This window comes from Micromys minutus (assembly GCF_963924665.1).
Source record: "Micromys minutus genome assembly, chromosome: 14".
NCBI classification, from domain to species: Eukaryota; Metazoa; Chordata; class Mammalia; order Rodentia; family Muridae; genus Micromys; species Micromys minutus.
In genome coordinates, this window is record NC_137983.1 from 9,965,575 (window position 1) to 9,985,384 (window position 19,810).

A 19,810-nucleotide genomic window follows, 5' to 3' on the forward strand; every position below is an offset into this window, starting at 1 on the left:
AAGAAAACTTATGATGTCATGTTAAGAACTACAAACTATGAACACTGAAGGAAAGTTCTCAATGCATCCCAGTTAATGCATACTTTTTAAAAAATGGACCTGTGGAGAAGAAGAGGAACTGTATACACACACACACACACACACACACACACACACACACACACATATACATATATATGTATGTATATATATATATACATATATATATACTGTTAATTCATACCATAATTGTATACTGAATATATCCCTATGACTACATACTTATTACTTATTAATGCATCCCACTCCATTTTTCCCATAGACCCAAGAAATAGTTATTTTGCTGAATAAAGTAAAATATAAGCACAGTTTCTTTTTCAGATTTATTTTATTTTTATTGAGCATATGTGTGCACATATGAGTGTATGTGTGTGTGTACATGTATGTACACATACCTGTGCATGCCTGTGAAGAAGGCACTGAACCCCTGGGGCCAGAGCTGCAGGCAGTTGTGAGCAACCTAACCTGGGTGCTAAGAACTTCTGAACTCTGATCCTCTGTAAGCATCAACCTATGAGCCACCTTTTCAGACTCTACACTAAGTTTTCAAATCTATAATAAAAGAGACATGAGTGGAATTGTGCAAAGCCAAGAATAGAAAATGCTTCCGTTTCTAGGGACTGTTCACACACAAGCATCCAATATATGCTTTTCCTGGAATCCTCTGTTCTGTCTTCTGGTCCCACCAAAGGATGTTGCCTCGGGCCTCTTCAGCTGTCTCTTCACACAGTCTTCCTGCATATGTGGCTGCAGAAGATTGTCCGGATGAAATCTTTATTGCTTTTCCAATTCCACAAAACCAAGTGCCTTTTGGGTTGAAGTTCTATGGAATTTGTAGAACTGACTTGCCCTTGAATCAATCCTTTCTGTGATCAATGTAGCATCGCATTCTGTTTCTTCCAGGACAGCATTCCCATCTTACCTTGCACATGTGTTAAGGATTTCAAGTGGGAGCTGAAGAAATGGCTCCGTGGTTAATTTGCTGCTCCTCCTCAAGGAACCTGAATTCAGTTCCCAGAACCCACACCAGAGGCTCACAAACACCTGTAACTACAGTTTCAGGGAATCCGATGCCCTTTTCTGGCTTCTATAGGATCCTGCACACATGTACACATACTCACACAATTATACATACATGCATATAAATAAATATAAGATACTTTTTAAAAAAGACTTGTGTATTTGTTGATAGTATTTGTTGCTGTTTTATGTCTAAGTACTCCCTGATATCATATTTGTACATGATTTTATATATATATATATATATATCATGTACATACATATGTGTTTCTGTTCATATATACTTTAAAATTTAATAAGTAAGAACTATTTTTCTCACCTTCCAAAATTATACTTTAAATAAAAATGGATGTTGAATTTTGTTCAGAGACAAACTAATAACCTATAAAAATAGCCATATCACTTTTCCCTTTTGACTTATTAATATACTGAATTAAATTCTTCATTTTTATGTATTAAGACAACTATTACAACTTAGATAAATTTAGGTTGTAACATACTTTTATTTTAATATACAATTTCCTTCTACTTGTTAATAATTCTTTCAAATACTGCCTATTACTTTTCAAAACACTACTGTGTGATTTTACTGCATTCAACTTGACATTATTCAGTAAATAATGATGTGATTATAATATAATACACTATTTATTTTATCATTATAAAGACATACGTATTTTTCTTAAATTAAACATGCTCAATTGAAACATTTTTTTTCAGCTCTGTGTAGAACTTTACACTTGACCCTTTAGGCATATTAAAAATGAAATTTATGGAACTAGACATGTAGCTTTGTGGTAAAGTGCAAAGTTCAATTCCAAGCACTGAGGGGGTCTGAGCAGAGAATGCCTAACAGTGCCCAGTGCTCACAAATAAATATAAAGTGTAGAGTCTCATCTCACCCGTCACATACTATTTCAATTCTCTTTTCAATACTTTGATGTTGGGTCATCTTATCTCTAATCATCTTGTGCATTTACACAATCTGTCAAGTGCCCTGTCACCAGAAGGCCACCCACAGAAACAAGCAGCATGTGTACAGTAGATTAAGCGCGACCCCAGGAAACCGAATCTGTGGGCAGTAAATCTGAAGTTCACTGATGTGCACGGATGAGCATAAACTCAGCGTATGTCATACTTGATGCTAGAAAATGTATCTCTGCCAGACACAATGTAAGAGGAAGATGTCTAAAAATGGGCCATGTTTGAAGGATTTGTTTCTGAACCAATTAATAGATCATTGCTTAGAACAATCTTGCAAAGTCTTCATGCCTCCATTTTTATTGTTTCTTGATCAGATTCATTAGTTATATATACTTCCATATACATATATGTATATGTATGTATGTATGTATGTATGTATGTATGTATGTATGTATGTATGTATGTATACTTCCATTGCTGACACACCCTGCCAGTTTACTGATGGAATTTTCCTGAAATGTAAAAAGAAGGAAATATGTGTTCAATAAAAAATGTAAGTTGACCAAATCCTTAAAATGGGGGAATTTCACAGCTTCTTGAACGACCAGAAAGGAAGAAGACAAAAAGAATAAATGAGGATATCTTGCATTTCTCCCACGGCCTCTTCATTGATGTCTTCTGTATTTTGCATCTCTCCAACTAGAATCTGCTTTAAAGTCCCAGAGAGGCAACCTCCTGCCTGGGAAGGAGCCCCCTAGCTGTCTAAAGTGGAGAGGAAGAAGAAGCATCTCATGCTCCAGAGGGATGTTTTTATTCAGTCCAAACCATAGGTCCTATCCCATTCCTACCGGCAATAGTGGACTTGCCAATTAAGGTTCTGTACAAGGGACTGTCTGACTGAGGTCTCCCACTGCCAAGCTCCTCTGGGATTTTAGGGTAAACACTTCTTCTCTATCTGCAGCCTCTTCTGTAGGCATTTTGGTTTTATAACTTGGACTGGTCCTCATAATTGCCAAGTTCCACCATTTTATACATTCTCTATCGTCTTTCCTCTCTATCTCTGCCCTTTCCAGTGTTGTTTATGGGATAAAAGCATATTAGACAAGTGCTTACCTGTTTAATCCAAGGTCTGAGTGCCCCTTCCAAAATTCACAGGAGGCATTCCTTTCCTCCTGTGATCTGTAAAAGCTATTATTCCTTGTTGCCTTCTCTTGGCAGGTATAATGACCGATGTGCACTTTCTTATTGTCTTGAACTCTGATTTAAAGTTTAATTGCTTAAGTGTTGAGCTGTATTCTCAATGCAACAATATTAACAGTGTGGTTTGGGAGTGAAATTATAAGTTTTGATATCATGGGAAGAATTAAGTACCCTTATTAAAATGCTCTTGCTTTCCATGTTGTGCTGTGTAATGGAAGTGTTTCCATCGAAAGACACAGACTTCAAGGTGACGACTTAGAAATGGAAAAAGGACTTTCACTGGACAATTAAGCCATGGTCATCTTTCAGCCTCAAGAAGTATGGAAGTCAACATCTGTCTGTAAATTATCCCATCTGTACTATTTTCTTACAACAACCAAAATGACCTAAGACAATCAGACTTAAGAACAGGTACCACTTTTGCTCTACAAAGAGTGAGTTGTAAAATCACTAACTCGTCAATGTAAGGGTGGATTGGCCATGGAAGCCTGTGCCAGGAATCAGAGCAGAACACGAAGCAAACTTCAGTATCAGGTACAGCCTTCTTTAGACATGGAACCAGGCCAAAGGTCATGAGATCCAAATAAAGTCTCAGGACTTTCTGAGGTTCCTGGAACCTTTCCTATGATTTTTATTCACCCCCTTGGATCTTACACTAGTAGACAATCTTGGTTCAGAAAAGTTCTTGGGTCCATTTATTATTAACAAGAAAACAATACGGACTAGGTCACAGTGAGCTGCTACAAAATAGTTAACAAAAGGATTTGGGGTGCATTTTTTTAACAGTTGTGACAAATTCATACTTGTCTGAGACAATGTTCATTCACCATCCACTTTGCTTTTCCAGGAAATTATTTGCTAAGTGTTCTTAATGCATCTGGCTCAGTACTCTGAATTGTAAGATTCAGTCTCTGTTTCTTATCACCATTGCATCATGCCTTGGACTACATCTTTAATACTCACTTTAGTCATGTGGCAATTTTTAATTAACACCATGAAGTAAGAAAACAATTGGCATCTTCAATAAATTTGGCAGGTGGCTTAATTTTTAAATAGCTACTGGGTTTACTATTTTAGCAGAGCCCACCACATGACTAAAATTTAAATGCACAGAGAAGACCATCCCAGGAGTCTCACTTTTTAAAACTGGGGATCATAAACACAGTTGCAAATAACGAAAGGCATGTGAAAAGGCTGACAAAGTCAGAGGGGCCTGTGTTTAAGTGTCGTGTCTTTAAATTCACAACTATGGTTCCTTCTACACTAAGTGCCTTTCATTTCTAAGAACCCAGCCTCAGGTCTGGGGCTGCTTCCCAACCCACTACTGGGATTCCTGATTGGGGCACTCAGCTGAAACATGAGTTCAGTTACCAAATATAGCCGAGTAGAGTAAGAGAGCAGATGAGTGTCTCAATAGCACAGACCAAGCAGTCCTTAATGGACAGGCAAGACCGACCTCCACTTACCAGGAGAAAGACGAAAAGCTCCTGGGAAACCCATCGCCTTTGGGAAGGCTTCAGACCAACCGAGCATTGAAAAGTTCTGTACACACCTTAACACACTTACTGGTAAGACAACACTTTTAAGACTTTTAAAGTTGGAACTATGTCAGTAGCTTTGCTTGGCACTGTGATACTATTTGGAAAACGCTTTTGTTTTTTCTTCTTTCATGAGGCTAAGAAATGTAATGTTAATTTTGTATTCTTTTCCCCTAAACAGGTAATACATAATCTTGGCTTAGATTTCTTTCTGCCCACATTGTCAGACAACTACCTTTGGGTTATAATCTTAGGTGTGCTAAATCATTCTGATCAGTTCCAAAAGGACTGAATCTGTTTGTGAATGGAGTCAAATTTGTCAAGAGTGTGCATGTGTTATATTTCATAGTAAATGAAACTATAGCCATCTTAACTGCCATCCATGTTTAAGCTAAAAAACTGATGGTTTAAAGTAATAAACCTTAGGTTCTAAACATTTTGAGTTATTAGTTACCTTTTGAAAGATTTTAAATTAACTGACAGGACATAATTAAATTAGCTGGCATAATACCAGGTAATATAAAATAATTATAATCTACAAATGAATGAAACATGTTTGACTCTGCAGTCTGTCAAATGTAAACATCAAAAACCCAGTCCTGTATCGTGTTGTATTTAGGCTACTAAGGAAATTGTCTTGAGTCCAACACATGATGTTGGTGTGGACTTATTTCAGGCTCATATTACTTTTTAGCATCTTCTGAAACTACTAATTACCTTCTAGTGTGAATACTGTGGCCAAATACAAGGTCTCTTACTTGGCAATAGAAAACTATTCAAAATCTGGTCCATTTCTGTGTATATCAAAATCAAGTCCTTTTTACATGATGAAGATATTATCCAATATCCAATACTATCCAACTATTTTTTCCAAAGAAATTGAAGACTCTGCTCAAATATTCAGAACTTTGTAACTGCTAACAGAAGAGGTCCTATCTAGCCATAACCCACTCTGTAACTACAGGATTGCACATTCCTAGGCCTGTATTCTGGCATCCAGTGTGGGCTGTGGTCCCTTTCTCTGGCTCTCTGTCTGCTCTGTTCAGGCTTCATTGTTCTGCCTCTAAAAGTGGATATTTAAATTGCCACAGATCACACTTCCGGAGAGAAGGAGTGAGGCTCACTCTGGGAAATTACGACCATTGTGACTTCTTGGCTTTGGTTTTGTTTTGTTATCTCATTAAAAAGGTGTGAAGAGAAAATATTTGTGTGTGCAAAATAAATTGGCCTAATTCTTCAACGTATATGAACTGATACTCTTGTAAGGCCAGGGCAAGGGTCCCCGGTGCTTAAACAGGGTGGTTATGGACCTTTGAAGACCACTATAATTCTTATTCTAGAGTTCAGCTAAGGATTCAGGACACACAGAGCGAATGGCTAGGGGCCTGGTAATATTCCAGCCAAGAAAACAAAGACTAATCAAAGCATTATGATAATAATTTGTAAGTGATATATCATCATAGCAGAGAATATAGGAACATCTTGGGTAAATGATTTTAATATAACATGAATAAAACATTTCTTGAATGTGGATAGCTACAGTTCAGTCTGTCAAATGTAAGGAATTTCTTAATGTAAATGAGAAATAGGTGAATTAGAAATAAAAACCAGTTATTCCCAGTGGGTTCAATATAAAAATAATAAAACGAAGAGGGTACCAGGAAAACAAACCCTCAAGTCCTCCTCATTAAACATGTTTTATGGCTTTGTCGGAACTGAATGAACTGTCAGCTTCTGTTCCAAGAATTCAGATAAAGTGTCTTACTTTGGGAGGGTGGATTATGTTTAAAACCACAGGGTAAATTTGAAAAACCTTTTCACGATGGCAGTGTATCTGATGATCAAAAAGAGAAGGAGCTTGTGTATTTATTAAGCAGTGATTATACAAAAAAAGTCATTTTGCATCAGACATAAAATTTTGTGAATGTTTTCACATTTGGCTGTTGCTTTACGGGGTTCTTTATAATGACAAAAAGAAATTACTGAAATGAGGAAAGAGAAAAGAGAGATAAAAAGAAAAGGAGGAAAGAAATAAGAAGCAAGAAATTAGTCTAAAGCGAGCCATGATTCTAAAATGAAAATACATAGATAAATAAGTAAACTTCAGAGCCTTTGTTCTTAGCTTTGGCCTTCATAGATGGGTTTTCTGAATAATATTAGCAGTATTGGATGGTTTAATCAAAAGCATTTATTTCTTTTTCGGTGTCTACAAACAAATGAGGGTTCTTACTTTAAACATCTAAATCATTTACACTAGAAAATTTCTACCCTAGCTTATGGCTTGAACTTCCTATTTCCTATCTAAATCCCACCATAGAGCCGATTGGCATGCATTCTTCCAACTCTTGTCATGTATTGATTGCTATGCGCATGTGCATTTTCAGGTGACTATTGAACTCTTTCCTTGTCTGAAGTCTCCAAAGCATCGGAAGAGAGCTTTTGTAATCCTGGGACACACAATTAAAGGATATAGAATTCTGTCTCCTTTCTGGCATCCATTTTTCTTTCAGAATATTAGCAGCTCTCTGTTGTGTCTTGGCCATGCTGTTTCTTGACATATTCCACAGATCACAAGCATTCTCTTCTTTTCTAAACCCATAGTGTCTGCAGAGGGAAGAAGGAGCTCTGCAGTTACACACAAGCTTCAGTGCTGACTCTGCCAGCTCTGAACACTGCACATTGAGCCACATATTGGGGCCTTTTCATTTCAGTCTTGAGTAATAAACAGTCCTAAAGTAGAAACACAATGAGTGTCCCATCGGTTGTCTACAGGGTCAGGTAATTTACTATGAAAACGATGAACTCAGAAGCAGTCATAGGAAACTTTGCTTCTACTCTTTGCAAAGTAAATCTTTTTGTTGCTGTTATTCTCCATGCTGGCTGTGTGTGTCTAGCTTGTCTTTCTTGCATTCCATTAAAGTTAAGAAATAACTAACTCTTAAGCTGAGCATGGTGCCACATACCTTGAATCCCAGCACTCTTAAGGCAGAAGCAGGTAGATCTCTGTGAGGTCAAGGCCAGCCTGTTCTACAAAGTGAGCCCAGGACAGCCAAGGCTGGTTATACTAAAAACTATGTCTCACCCCCTGCAAAAGAAAGAAACAGTTCTTACATCAATAGCCAATAGTGTCTTTTGTCAACAGTATTATTCTGGAAAGCTTTCCATATATATGCATGTACAGATTTGTGTGTGTGTGTGTGTGTGTGTACATATATTTTACTCACAATATATTTCCCAAGTGTCATGAATATTTTTTCTATACATCAAAGTCAACAATTTTAAAAATCATAGTTTTTTTATAACATATAGTTGTGTCTTTTGTCATTTGCATACTCACATCACAGGTGAACCATGCACATGTACAACATATTGCATATTCAGGATCTCAAAAACAAATGTTTCCCCAAACACTAGAATAGTCATGCTAAGATTTCACTTTTGTTTTTGCTTTGTAAACTCTGTATTGATTCTTTGTGACTTTCACACCATTCACTCCATTCCCAGTCATCTCTCTACTTCCTCATAATCACCCTTTGCCCTTGCAACTTCCTCTCCAAAGAAACACACACACACACACACACATACACACACACACACACACACACACACACAGAGAGAGAGAGAGAGAGAGAGAGAGAGAGAGAGAGCATAGAAAACACCTCATCCTGAAAGCTGTAGTATGTCACAGTGTGTACTACAGTTCACTTATCTTCTCTTGCAAATGTCCATTGCAGTGAGTCTGGTTTGAGATCTCTGAGTTCTGTAGCAATATTGGATCCTCACAGGGCCTCCTCCCATTTCTCCTCTAATTGCTCCGTGTCTTGGAGATTCTCCAGCTTTAGATAGCATGACTGGCCTTTCATGTGTCCCAACCATCTGCAGATGATATAGATTTTGGAGTGGGCCACCTCAAAGCCCTGGATCTGGGCGGTCACTGAGCTGGTCAGCCTGCCAGTTGTCCCCTGAGCTCTCCAGCACTGCTTTGGCTAGGCCACCCAATGTGGCCATCGATGGGAGGTAGAGTAGTGTCCTGGTCTCATTCCCTCCCTCCATTCGCCAGCATCCATGCCTCCAGGGCTAGCTTCACTGTGTTTCCTAGCCAAGGAATGAGGCCCACTCTCCCAAATACTGTATCCTTGAAGGTACTGGACCATGTCTCCTGTTCTCACACCCTCAAGGATCACTCACCTGAGTCTTCTCCATCAGAGTCAGCTCCACTGTGTTGCCCAGGTGAGCTTTAAATAGCCCCAGGTAGCTATGAATATCTTATAAGGGATGAATAATCACAGGACAATTTGTCTTGTCTTGGTGGGTAGTTTACATTGATATCAATTGACTCTGAGTTTATTGTGCGGACATTTTGTGGAGTGAGAAGTTACTGATAGGAATCTGATTGATAAATTACAAGCTTTTGGAGTTTTGGCTTTACTGGGTTACTGGGAATTCTGACTATAACCACAGGGGGCAGATGCTGGGAATGTGAGCAGAGTCCCCAGGAAGAGAGCCCTGAGAGGGTGGCTGCTGCTGGGGCTGGCATGGCAGCGACCTGTCCCATCTTGGGGACAAGCAAGAAGGCAGAGAGATCGCTGCCCCTGGGGCCAGAGACTAGCAGGAGGTAGAGTGACCTGGTGCTTGGTGACCTTTATTGTTTTGTCCTTACTGCTACAGGTCTGCTGCAAGGGCTGCTCTCTCAAGTGAGGAGGCGGGGCTCGTTCTTCTGCTACCATTCCCTCAGGCCCAGCTCTCCACAGGTGGTGAGGAGGAAGGAGGCCATCATCCCTACACCCCCACCTCAGCCACCTCCAGCCAGATGAGTGTCAGGGCCAGCTCTCCCTTTCCCTCAGGACTGGCTCACCCTCTCCTCCTCCACCAAGTCCAGCAGTGCCAGTGTTCCAGAGCTCTCGCCAGGGGGCTGGGCTACCTGCACCCCACTATCAGGGTCAGCTCAGCTGTGCTTGTCAGGAAAGGTGCCGGGCCAAACCCAAAGTGCTGTAGCTGGTGTGGGACTTGGCTACGCTAAGATTTCTTATGTTAGGATGCATGCTACATGTTCAAAATACAAAATCTTCAATATAAACACCATATGCTCTACATTATATAGTATAACATAATTCACAGAATTCAAATGATATTAGCTCAAGAAGAAAATGTGAGCCATAAAATTACATATATAAAGAATCAACAAATTAAGTGTTATAAATTTTACAAAATGAGTGAAATATGCACAGAGAGTTAATAAAATGTGTGATCATAGGAATTTATTTTGGAAGCAATATCTATTTAGAATAAGCAAGAATTTTGATAGGGTGTGTGCTCCTATCTGAAGGTAGTTTGATACCTTGTGGTACTGGCTAACCCTCCCAAACCTTTGCAATACCAAATGCTTACTTATGAGCAGAAAATAGACAACGTGAGCACATGCAAAATTTTTCCTGCAAGAATTTGCCTGCAAAGCACTGTGGGATAATAGCAGCAGCTTCTGTTTCTCTGGTAGTTTGTGGGAGACTAAAGCCTGAGCCCAGTCATGGTTTATAGTAAGCCATCACCCTTCTCCCTAAAATCAAGAGGCTTCCAATCAGCCATGGTCTATGGACCATAGAAACATAGTCCAAAGGTCAATCCAGAAAATATAAAAAGGCATTCAAGTATGAGAAATTCAGAACCTGAAAATTATTTACTACTCATACCTCTTCTATTAAAATGTTAGATCGTGGACATGAGGCTCAGTGGAGAGGCAGTTAGCATGCCTGAGTTCTGAGCCCTGTACTCGGGACCAGCAAGGAGCAAAAGAGAAGTAGGTACTTTTTTACTATGTCTATGTTACATATGTTACAAAGAGAAAACTTTACACAATTCTCTCTGTCTAGTATAGGTTGAATATCCTTTGTGGGAAATGTTTAGAACCAAACATGTATCAGACATTACATTTTTTCCAACATTTGAAATATTTGTATATACATAATGAGGCACTTAGAAGATGGGCGCCCAGGTCTATACGCAAAATCATTTATGCTTTATATACACTTTACATATGCAGCCTGAAAGTATGTTCCACGGTGTCCTTAATGGTATTATTATCAATCACTTTTAACAATTTTCCTGCCAACAGCAGAATTCCATGATGGAGAATTTTCTACTTGTGATGCTAGGTCAGTGTTGTAAAAAGCCTAGGGGGTTGAACTATTTGGGAATTTCCGGTTTGGGGAAGGGATGCTTAACACGTACTGGAATAGCTGGAAAAGAGAACGGGCGAGTTTTTCCACTTATGTTTTTCATGAGACACTTCCTTGGCTGCTGATGGGACACGTAAAAGTCAGACTCATCAGAGGTAAATGTTTCATATACTACCTTAAACATTTCTAAGTGAGCGAGTGGTGTACCTCCCGCCAATGTCAGCACTTCTGTCCTGAGAAAGTCCCGTCAGTGGCAGAGATGGATATGTTCCAGCTTTTCCAACGTGTGGGGATCCATGAAATAACAATAAGTTTACGAGCCAAACCAATTCCTCTGGCTTTAACTGAGAAAGTGCTCCCGATTCCACTTAGTGCTGATGATCAACAGCAAACACGGCCACTTTGACCTTTCATTTCTTAGTGTTGTTGGGTTGGCTTGGTTGTTTGGAGGTGGGGACTGTGTGTGCCGTGAGATGCATGTGGAGATCAGCATGGAGCTTTCCAACGTCGGTTTTCTTCTTCTACCTTGCTAGGGCAGCTCTCATTTCTCCTGCCCTGCACACTCCAGATGAGCTGGGCTACAAGCTTCCAGATGGTTCTCTAGTCACTCTTCCGTCTTGCTGGGGAATGCTGACATGGCAGTGAGCAGCCCTCCACCCAACTTCCTGTGTGATCCGCAGGGATCGAGTTGTCAGGCTGTGCAGCCTGTATTTCACCTCGGAGCCACTTCCCCAGCCCCACTGATCCCCAGTTTTAATTACAATAATTGTACTGTAATTAAATACTGTATCTGAGTATTGTTTCCATGTAGTCTGCTATGCATGTGGGACACAATGGCTCTTAAGAGGATACACTGTTGAGAAAGTGGAGGCAGGGAGCTGATACAGATCAAGGGGGATGCTCTACAGAAGACTAGATAAGAGCTGCAGGCTCGGAACTGTTCTAGTGTAGAGCTGTGTCTGCAGTGCAGGTTTCAGTGCCAGGCAACTTCAAATGTCAGTTTCAAGTGCCCCGTGAGTGTCAGAGGTGAGAGAAACTACTTGACCTGGAGCCTGGAACAGGGGCAGGGGTCTTTTTCAGTGACATTCTTCCTGGGTGAGGCAGCTTATTATGAGTAACCAGGACATGGGTTAATGTACCTGTCCTATCAGGGATGGGCACAATTTGATGACTTTGATGGTGTGTGTGTGTTTGTGTGTGTGTGTGTGTGTGTGTGTGTGTGTCACCAACCCTTCTATGTGATCCATACACAGTGTCACTGTTTAAATATGAATAGAATTGCCAGGCAGTGGTGGTGTATGTCTTTAATCCCAGCACTCAGGAGACAGAGACAGGCATATCTCTGTGAGACAGGCCAGCCTGGTCTATAGAGTGAGTTCCAAGATAGGCAGGGCTACACAGAGAAATCCTGTCTCAAATAAATGAACAAAACATATCTGAACAGAATTCTGTGGTGCCTGGCCATCACAGAGGCATAACCAAGCGTGCATCTGGATTTACCTGGGGGAAAGTAGTCTGAAACACCAGACTACTCTTTTTGTTTCTTTCTGAACAATATTTAGGGACAACCCTGAGCTATGATTGTCCCCTTGCTCTGAAACTGCAGCAACACAGTAGTAGCAACAGGTCCTGAAAATTATGGACCTGGGTGCCATCCAGTGGTGAAGTCTGGAAGTCATTACAGAAGCACAGAAACTAGGCAGTTGACTTAGAGTTGACTACACACACAGAGAAGTACTTAGCGTTGAGACAGTGTACTTAACAACGAGCATCTCGAATGTTTAAAAGAAAACCGTCCCATCACTCAGTAATTAGAATAAGCCGGAAAGCATAGAAAATGAAGAGGCAGGAGGCAGGATGGGGAACGTCTTAGAGAGCTTTATAAAGAGAGTCATAAAATGGCCTTTGTGGAGCTTAATGAGCTTGAAGAAAACAGAATCATTTCAATATTTTAAAGAGAAACCTACAGAGACAGAAGAACTCTCTTTAAAAGGATCAAGCAGTAATTCTTGAGCTTCAAAATACACTCAGTAAAATTTAAAGCGCAAAAGAGGCATCCACAGGAGGGACAGCAAACAGGGGGAAATATACCAGCAAGAGGACAGGCTACTCAACCATTTCCAGTCGGCACAGAGGAAAAAGTGTGAGGCGGGAGGAGGATCTGCGTAGCTTTGGGTACAAGATGCAAGTGGCAGTTTTCAGTGATGAGAGTTTAAAGCAGACTTAGGAATGTCAAGGAGAAGAAATAATATAACAGAAAACTTCGAGAACCTAAAGGTACAAGAACACACGCAGACGAAGGTCAGGGCTCACAGGTCAAATGTAAATCGTCCACCCCACGATGTGCTATAATGAAAGTGTCTTAACACGATGCTCAAGGGTGAAAGAGAATGAACACTGAAGGATGTGAGAGAGGAGTGATGGGTAATTAGCAAGGTGTATCCCAATTTGCCTGACAACCAAATTCCTACAAAAATCTCATAGTCTACAACAGTGCTTCTCAACCTGTGGGTTGCAAACCCTTTGGGGTTGAAGGATCACATATCATATATTTACATCACAATTCATTACAGTAGAAAAATCGGGATACTGAGGTAGCAGCCAAGAAAATAAGGTTATGGTTGGGAGTCATCACAGCATGAGGAACCATATTAAAGGGTCACATCATTAGGGAGGTTGAGAAGCACTGGTCTAGAAGAAAAGTAGCATGAGATCCCCCCCCCCCCGCAGCACTAAAGATAGAATAAACTATCAAGAAATAATTCAGTGCTCCAAAAAACTGTCCTCCAGAAATGACAGACATGCCCAGACAAACAAAAGCTGAAGAAAACTAAGTATTTTCAACACACTTATGTACAAGACATCCAACAGGAAGAACTGCACACGGGGGCGGGGGGGGGAGGCCATGGTAACAGCTGAGAAGAGAGCATAGGAAAGTCACCCATGGAGTAATTCAGAATGTCAACATTTAAAGAAGCTACATAAGCTGTCCTTAATTTTGCGAAAGGCAACAGAGAAATGAAAAATGGGGACTGGGGGACTAAACTGCTTGTCTCAAAATTATGAGTTCACATCCCCGGAATCTGTGCGTAAGGGGGTGCATGGCATCCTCCTGGAATCTCAGTGGGGTTAAGAGGTACAGATGGATCATGGGAAGCTTGGCTATGTGGTGAAGTTCCGCACCGATGAAAGACTCGTCTCAGAGGCTAGGAAGCTCTCGATCTTCACACATACACTGTCCATGAGCTTCCCAACACACCTGGAGGAAAAAACATGCAAAATGGGACAGTAAAATTCAAATTGTGGGAGAAGTTAAGTAACATCGTATAACTATCTTCGATTTGTTCTTTGTTTCTGCCTGTATCTCAATATGCTTGTTAAATTGCTGTTGGTAAAAAATAGATTTCTATGAACGAAATATGTTTTGCCTGTATTTGGAGTGCTATGCTCCTAAGCATACGTGTGTGGGTGTGTGTGTGTGTGTGTGTGTGTGTGTGTGTGTGTGTGTGTTCTGAAGCTGACAAGGAGTGTCTTCCTCTACCTTGCTCTTTTATTGATTGAGATTGAGTTCTCTTGATTAAACCGAGAACTCATCAGTCAGTTAGTATAACAAACCAGCTAGTTTCAGTTATCTCTGGTTCTCGAGTGCTGGCATTCTAGAGAAAGAAACCATGGCAATATTAGAAAACAGGTTTATCCCGACAAGAATCATTAATCGATATATGAATATATCAAATATTAATTGGTATCCATTAAGTGGCCATTTTTGTTTTATTTTTATTTTTTCAAGACAGAGTGTGGACTGTAGCCCATTTGGTTCAAGAGGGCAGTGGGAATAGTGACAACCAACAAGGAGATTGGGAAGCCCGGTGGCTGCACCAGGACCAGCTACCATAGCGTGACTCAAGGCTTATAGTTGGGAAACTGAGAATAGGAACATCCAGAATGGGCTAAGGTCATGGGATGACTCAGGATGCTGATCAAACTGCCTCACTATGGACAGGTATTTGAGGAACCTCAGGTGCTAGCTGAACAGGTTTTATCAGGAAAAAGGAAATTGATCCTGTAATCTAATTGAGGCTACCTTGAATTCCTCAGGTAGAGGCTTTTGGTGGTGGTGGTGGGGGGGGGGTATGGGGCTTAGAATTCTCCAGACTAGGTCTGAGAAGAAGTCCTGCTAATGAAGGAAGTCTCCCTTATTGTAGCCAGAGACTATCTGGTCATGGTGGACTTCTACCTTAATTGGCAGAGTTTTCCCACAACAAGATTTGTTTGAGTAACCCTGGCTGTCCTGGAACTCACTCTGTAGACCAGGCCGGTCTCCAACTCAGAGATCCACTTGCCTCTGCCTCCCAAGAGCTAAGTTAAAAAGCATGCGTCCCCACTGCCTGGCTGAAAGGACGTATTTAATGTTCGTAATATGATGCTGAAAATGAAGTTTAGGCCTAGTGACTGCTCAGTGTTCTAAGGCTGCTGATAGACATTTAATCCCCAGAATACACACGCGGAAGGAGAAACTGACTACCTCAGACATACACACTGGCAGGCAGGACAGCCTGGTCTGTTCTCAGCCAGGTAATCTCTAACCCCAGAGCTCTGAAATCTCTCCACCTGCATTTCCAAGTTCCCATGGCAGGTTGCTGCCAGCCCCAGCCCCAGCCCCAGCCCCAAGCTTCCAAATTCCTATAGCTGACTGGGTGCCTCACCACCATTCTCTGGAACTCAGCTGAGTAAAGGAAAACATCACATAATCTTGGTTTAGAATCAATAGGTAACTCAATTGCTGGGCCCAGTGACTAGAATCCTAATTTGTAAGTCATTCTAAGATATAAATCCTCCAGTAGCGGATCCGAGCGGGGACTCTCCTATCTACATTTTGCCCGCCATCATCTTTTCCATCCGGAAGCAAGTATCTTTCTCCTGCCTCCCCCTTCCTGCGCTCTGAACTGGAATCCTGTCTACTCCTCGCCCAGTGATTGGTTCCTAGAAATCTTTACTCATTAGGGGAAGGTTCCCATGAAGTTACCTATGTACAGGATTCATTCATCCCCTGTGAGGAAGAGGAATTAGCATCAAAATAAAAAAAAGCGCCAGGGCAATCCACAACACTTTACACACCAATAAATAAATTCCGAAAAAGATAATGAGTTTTTACAGTTTAAAATTGACAGCAGAAAAACATTTCGTGACGAAGATATCTGTGAAATGCTACAGCGGGGCTCTGGTTCTGAGAGCAGGGGAGACGATAACAGATTTCAGTCCCTGCCTTTGTTTCTGTCACTCCATCTCCTGACAAGCCCTGAAAGACACTGAAAACATGTTTGCAATACTAGAGATGTCTGACTATTTCTTTATCACAGGCTGTGATCTAATGTGATAAGCAGCAGCCATAGGAAGACTCCACTCACATCTTCTGCCTTCATGGTGCATACAGCTCAGTGGGGAAAGGGTCTCCACACATACACCCCTGAATCTCTATACATTTATTTGGGACTAGGGATGTAACTCAACTGATATAATGCTTTCCTAGCATGCTCAAGGCCCTAAGTCCAATGTTCAGGTTTTTTTAAGATAAATGCAATGATAAAATACTACTCAAAGGCATTAATCAGAGAATTCTAGAAATTCCCCAAAGGAAGTGGACAGGGGGTCAGGTTAGAAAAGCAGGATCAAAAAATAAAAAGATAAAAAAATAAAACAAAACAAGAGGGGGTGTTTTAGGCAAAACAGACAATATATGCAAAGTCATGAAAATATAAAGGTACACCAAATGTCCAAGGAACCCAGGCTGAGAGCAGTCTGTGTCAAGACAGGGTGGCAGAGTTCTCATTGGGCAGATGTCTGTACATAGCAAACCCAGACAGGCTGTGAAGCTTTTCATACGGGCCAGGGAGCACCACAAAGAGGGGAGAAGGCATTGACAAGACTGACTGTAAAAATGGTCTCACTTAAATCTTTGATTCCTACACAAATTGCTCGGACCATATTAATAGCAGACAACTGCCGTGCTCCTCTGTACGGCTATTAGTTTTTTTATGTTTGATCAATCCCTAGCATTGGACTATTCAAAATCACGGAAGAAAAACCGCCTGACATACTTCAACTTCCGCGAAGCGCCACTTGCATCGGTGTACAGCTCTCATTACCGGATGTTCCACCCTCCTGTGACAGGAAGCAGAAGAGACGATCACGAGGTTGAATTACACGGACGGGCCCATGGAGCAGCCATTCCCCTGTGGGGAAGAACCTAGAGCTGCACATATTCCAGGAAATCAGGGAATTATGGCTTAGGGCGGTTTTAGGAGCGGTGACAGGTGAGCTAAACTGAACTGAGAGATGAAAAGAAAAAGAGGGGGGTTTTCAGGCCACGCAAACGACTAGAGAGGAAGCAGTCAAAGATCAAACGCTACAGAAGATCCGTCTATCCCTCAAGATGCTTTTGCTGCTCATTAAAGGAAAAACATTTTCCTTCTGGCATGTTGCGTGTTTTAAAAGCTACGGCCTTCGCCAGGGTCAGCCGTGCGCTGAGCGTGTGCTGGGCCCTCCTGGCTTCCCTTTAGCTCTAGTGGCCTTTGCTCTGGGAAGTGGGCCACGCAACTAGTTCCACCAGTCATTTGAATCCGTGGATCAAGCTCACACACACACACACACACACACACACACACACACACACACACACACACTTAATTTCTTTACAATTTGCCTTTTTGGCACAATTACTGGGTATTATTATCTCCCTCCTGGAAACGCATGCCCTTACCAATTTCTTATCTCTGTTTCTCCACCTGCCCTAAACTAGTGACAATTCCCACCTAGCCCCTGCCAAACATCCTTGGCCACCCGCCCGTAGTGGAGGCCGCAGGCCCTAGCTCTCCTGGAGACCTTACATGTTTGTTGGTTTCTTCTTCCTCCAAAGCATGCAGGAAAGACTCTCCCTCTCCCTCTACCTCCCCCCTTCTCTCTCTGTCTCTCTGTCTCTGTCTCTGTCTCTGTCTCTCTCTCTCTCTCTCTCTCTCTCTCTCTCTCTCTCTCTCTCTCTCTCTCTCTCTCTCTCTCTGCCTTTTCCCTCCTGGGACCCGGAAGTCCCACCCATACCTTCCACTCAGCAATTACCCCCCTCCTTGCCTTCTTTAATAACAAATCAAGAACCAATTGGGGAACAGGACATGAGAAGCACAACTTCCCCTTACACTAGCATTTCTTGTTCCTTCTTTACAGGCCCAAAGCAAGATAAGTTGAACTTTCCATCTTGCTTTATAGTCTGCATCTGTAACATCACTGGATTACAAAAAGCATGATTTAGCAGCCAACAGGGAGTCTCGGGGAAATAATGGAGATCTTTGCAGTTGTGTATCGTTCCTTTTGCAGATAGTCTTTTCATTTTGGGTGTTGACTGACACAAAAATCTCTGCAGCACAATTTTCCAGTAACGTCAGGCCACCTAGAAACCTTCCAGTTCATCCCGCGTTGAGTGAGTGTTTTTCTTAGCCCTTGTGCATGTTCCAGCAGCAATAACTGAGCTGAAAATTAAATCTAGAGCAGGTATGCAATCATGCTATTAATTCACTTTTCACTGCGCAAGCAATTTTTAAACGGCACCTAATCCTGACAGCTGAATCCTATAAGATGGCGCCTGTTGAAATCCAACACAGGAGTTAGTAGGCAGGTAAGACAATACGAGCCTGCAGCAGACTCTCCCTATTTTGTAAGAATCTGTTTTTCAGCAGTCACTTGACTTAAGCTTCCTTATATAATGCTTTTTCTAAAGCTTTAAAATGTCTCCTAGTGTGCTCATCCTATACTAAATTATAAAGGAGCTAGGAATGATGGAGCTTCTTCCTGATCCTGTTTTATTAATGTGCTACATGGTTTAAGAATCTTTTTTGTAAAACTACAATGTAACGGTACTTAAGTACATGGTTAAGACGAAGCCTGGACTTGAATCTTGGTTCTCCACTGTGGAGAGGGTCTCACTGTGGATCTCTGGCTGGCCTGGAACTTTTTCCTTAGAATAAGCTGCCTCCCAACTGGATTACAGGCATGTGCAACCATGCCAGGCTGAGTGTTTCAAATATATACAAATTATTTTTTTCTAGTGAAAATACTACGGACTTGCATTCTGTATGACTCCAAACATTGTATTTTATTGTTGTACAGATCTTAACCAGTTGTAAGTCTACCAAAGAATTTAAGCACCCATAATCGCTTGCAGTTGTGTGCAGTCTTCAGTGCCTTTGAAATGGCTGTAAACTCTTAATGGTTTCGTGATTAATTAGCTAAATAAAAATTTACATGCATATTTGTTTTGTACATGTTTATTTTTACCATGATTCTGTCATCTCAAAATTATAGCCTACCTGTCTATTGCTCATAAACAAAATATATTTACATAGTAAAAGTGAACTGAGTACAAACTCTGTCCATGAAGAGAACAATTAGGATGGCTCCGTGCTACAGAGAAGTCAAGACCAAGGAACTAGAGCAGTGGTTCTCAACCTTCCTAATGCTGTGACCCCTCAAAACAGTTCCTCATGTTTCCATGACCCCCCAACCATAAAGTTATTTCTTTGCCACTTTATAACTGTAACTTGGCTAATGTTACAGAGTGGACTATAATATTCGATAGTGGGATATCTGATAAGTGGCCCCTGTGAAAGGATTGTTCATCCCTCAAAGGGATGCTGACCCACAGTTGGTAACCACTTACTAGAGAACTGTTGCTAAATTCAATGATAAAAACAGACAGCAGAGCTTTAGGATTTGCCCAGTTCATAAAGTCAGATACCCAAGCAGTTCTAATGCCTAAAACCAGCGCAGAAGAACTAGGAATTCCCTGGAGAGCAGGGGATATTTAATCCTCATTGGACGTTCATAGAAAATGGAGCTTTCGGTTGGTGGAGAACAGTGGCAGCAGAA

General features: G+C 41.3%; 1 protein-coding gene across 4 annotated transcripts in view; it reads left to right on the forward strand.

Annotated features, from left to right (window-relative positions):
• The first annotated feature begins 4,615 nt into the window (after positions 1 to 4,615).
• The window catches only part of PALLD (palladin, cytoskeletal associated protein), a 375,798-nt gene continuing 360,603 nt past the window's right edge, over positions 4,616 to 19,810 (forward strand). For 3 of the 4 annotated variants that reach the window (XM_080928550.1, XM_080928551.1, XM_080928552.1), the window contains exon 1: positions 4,616 to 4,751. The gene's annotated coding sequence lies outside the window, so the exon portion shown is untranslated. Of the gene's footprint in view, positions 4,752 to 18,306; positions 18,366 to 19,810 lie in introns of those variants that run through there. The other variant, XM_080928553.1, reaches the window with a different exon arrangement.